Source organism: Corvus kubaryi, unplaced genomic scaffold, assembly GCF_017639235.1.
Source record: "Corvus kubaryi isolate FWS band 111438036 unplaced genomic scaffold, C.kubaryi_AGA036_p1.0 37396, whole genome shotgun sequence".
In the NCBI taxonomy this organism is placed as follows: domain Eukaryota; kingdom Metazoa; phylum Chordata; class Aves; order Passeriformes; family Corvidae; genus Corvus; species Corvus kubaryi.
In genome coordinates, this window is record NW_024581135.1 from 3,352,751 (window position 1) to 3,356,209 (window position 3,459).

Below are 3,459 nucleotides of genomic sequence, written 5' to 3' on the forward strand. Positions count from 1 at the left end.
CTTCCCGGGGCCGGGCGGGGAGCGCGGCCTGGCCGGGCCTGGGCCCGCGGGGGAACCGCGCCGCAGCCGCCGCCGCCGGGGCCCGCGCGTTCGGAGTGCTCGTGGGGAGGGTGTTTCTTACAGACGCTCTTCTTTTGCCCCTCTGCTTTGACATACGAGGTGTGCAGGGCAGGGGCTGCTTTTTGTGAGCAGTTAAAGGGAGCGGCGAAATCCGAACCCGGGTTGATTCCACGTATCAAAATTAAAATGTTTATACGTATAAGCACTTCTGCTGGTGAAGGAGTCTGGAAAAATTGCACCCTTAGTTTTGGCATTCCATCAAGCTTTATAGAAGAAGAAAAACAAAACCATAAAAAATACTACTTTTACAAAACGTGTATATTTTAGGATATCGGTTTTATTATTTTAAGCTAAGAATGCCGTGGAACAGAACACTTTGCAGCAGAGGAGCTGCTTAAATCTACTTTGTAAACATATCCCAACTTTAGGAAAGTGTGTCTGGGATGAATGGGACTTGGCAGGTCTGCACAAATCTTTTAACACATGACTGTGGTGACTGGAGTAGCAGACTGGAGGAGAGAAACCTTTTAAAGGTGCAAAAGCATATGCTTTCTTTTTTTAAAGAAGTGTAGAAAAGAGTTTGAAGCTTAATTTATGGTTCAGAGTTGAGCCCAATAGTCAGGTAGCAGATTTTAGTGTGGGTTATAACAATGGCTTAGCATAATTCAATAGAGCTATTTTATTGGACTCTATTAACCTGGTTAACCTTAAATCTTAACCATGACAGGGTTTTTATGTAAAGAGCCTCTATACAAAGTACAATTTTGAATTTTAATTGAGGCTTTCAAGGCCTAATGTAGAGTGTATTCCTGCCTCATCCTTTTTTCCCCTTCTTGAAAGTCCAGGTGTATTATAGTCAGTTCAAATGCTGCGAATCCAGGTTGCACAAATCAATTAAGGGCATGTTGGATTTTAAATCAGTGCTTTTATTTGGGGTTTGTATGTGTATAAGAAAGTGAAGGTTATTCTCAACATAGTATAAACACCTTGGTGTTTACAAATGTAGCAATATACAAGTATGCTTTGTAATTGACTTGTTTGCAAACTTTCTGGTCAGTTTCCCCGTTTAATGATAGGAACCTAGGGAGAGCACGCTGCTCAGCTCAGGGTGTGGGTACTTTACAAACGGAGCACTAACTTCCTCCCTCAGCCGATAAAATGCGCAGTCTGATTTCTGGTACACCTGAATTTCAGTCTCCTGGGATTTGCCCTGAGTTACACACCTGTTAATTAACCCTTACGGATCCCTTGCCTGCATTAGGATCGATACCAAGTGCAACAGGTGCTGTTGGAAAAGTGGTGCCTTGTAGCTTGCAAAGTGCCTGTGTTACAGCTGAAACCTGTCGCTTTTGCTGCTAAGTCACTCAGATGCCAGTGTAAAAGTTATACAACTTCCTTAACATTGTTTTAAAACCAGAGATATAGACATATTTTAAAGACCTAGCTGGCTGGAGGCCCACTTTGGAGTGGCCGGTAAAAGCAATAAACTATCCTCAAACATTTTGCTCAATAAAATTTGAGAATATGAAAACAAAAAGTTCCTGGTTTAGCTTTTTATAAATGTTTTCTATGCCCTGTGACTGCAAAGTGCTCTGAGCCCATAGCTCAGAGCCACATGCCTTGAGCATTTTAGGTCTCTGTCCCAATTTCCAGAATTGACTTTGTTCCTTTCTATTTTGATCAGAGCAGTGAAGGTTTGTGGTCTCTGACCAATGTCCTGCACTGGTGAAAGTGTTTAAATAGATGATTTTTATCATCAAAGCAGCACTTTTTTAGTGTACTTTCCTTCACTTGGGGTTCTTGGAATCAGCTGCTTGTGCAAAACCTGAATGGCTGTTGGAAGCTGTAATAATGCCAAGCACTTCCTGACACAGAGAAGGCCAGGAGTTCTAGAGCCATCTGTTGTATTTAAATTCCTTACTGTCTGTAAGCTGGGATCTAACTTACAGAAGAGAAGTGAAGTATATATGCATCTCATTGTTTGGCTTCACAAGATCAGAATATGTTTGTCCAAAACAATCCCATGAAGTCCAGGTTGGGAGAGCCATGGTGGTAAAGCGTCTCTCCTACAGCTGTTGAGCAAATATTTGATCTGGAATATTGTCTTGAATTATCTCTTCCGGTTGCAATGAGGAAGTCTTGTCCATAGACTTGATATGTTACCTGGTTAAATGAATGTGGTAACTGCTGTTTCTATAAAAATTGGGTTGGTATATGTAACACATACATTCCTGCATGAACAGAACTGTGTTCTGTTGTAGGGAAACACACTGAAAATATATTTTAAGGTTTGATTTTTAGTGGCATGTGTGTTATTCTTAGTTATAGTAGTGGTAAATGTTCAAGGCCAGGCTGGATAGGGCTTGGAGCAACCTGGTCTAGTGGAAGGTGTCCCTGCCCATGACAGGGAGTTGGAATGAGATGATCTTTAAGTTTTCTTCCAACCCGAACTGTTGAATGATTCTATTCTGTAATGCTGGTATAAATAACTACATCTTAGTGTTGACTGTTCTACTGCTTGAGACAGGAGCTGTTGTGTAGTGGGAGTAGTAACAAAAGCAAAGCAAATGATTTGCTGACTTGAACAGAGTGAGTCTCTCATTGTTTGGAATTGCTTGTATAACTCACTATTATGTTTAATTTAAAAAAATTGCAAAAGTGAAGGGTAAACTCTAAATATATACTCAAGCCTGTTAGGAACTCATGCAGCATGCATTTCAGAAAGGAAAAAAAGCTGGCTACCATGTTGGTTTTCTTTGCCATTTGTATGTGAGAAATGTTCTCTCCCGAGTTTGTAAAGCAGGAAGATCACTTTAATCTTTGGTGGCAGAATTGTTAACGAGGGGCTGTGGAGAGCCAGCCTTGGGCTGCCCCCAGCCATCCGTAAGTGGAGCAGTTATCGGTGGGGAAGCGGGGCCTGAGTGCTGCAAGGACACAGAACCTGGTGTGAATTTCACTTCTCCATGGATTTATATCAAAGGATGTCTTAAACGTACACCTTAGCTGGCCATATTGCTGCATGTCAGATGTGAAAGTAAAAATAAACGTGTGAAGCACCAGGCAGAGTAGGAAATGTAAATCTGAAAACCATGTCTTCAGTCTATTATTGTAAATCCTGGACCCCATCTATAGGAATTCATGGGAGCATATATATGTTTTATTTTTGATCAGCAATATTTCCTGTAGGCAAGAAATCAAAGATCTTTTCAAGTTATAAATGACAATAAGTAGGGAAGCCAGGATTTCAGATTGCTGGTATTTTGGGTACGAGTAGCTCTTTGATGTCCAAATGAGAACGGGAGGAATGTCTAAAATTAACAGTGAAGTATGTAACATTAATGATGAAATGCAGAAGTTGGAGGAAAACAGGCAAGGCCAGGCACAAAGTGTGGTTTGGTT

At 41.3% G+C, this 3,459-nt stretch overlaps 1 protein-coding gene across 9 annotated transcripts in view; it reads left to right on the plus strand.

Moving 5' to 3' along the window:
- GTDC1 (glycosyltransferase like domain containing 1) overlaps nucleotides 1-3,459 on the plus strand; it is a 201,022-nt gene that overhangs the window by 725 nt on the left and 196,838 nt on the right. The gene's annotated exons all lie outside the window — the stretch shown is intronic.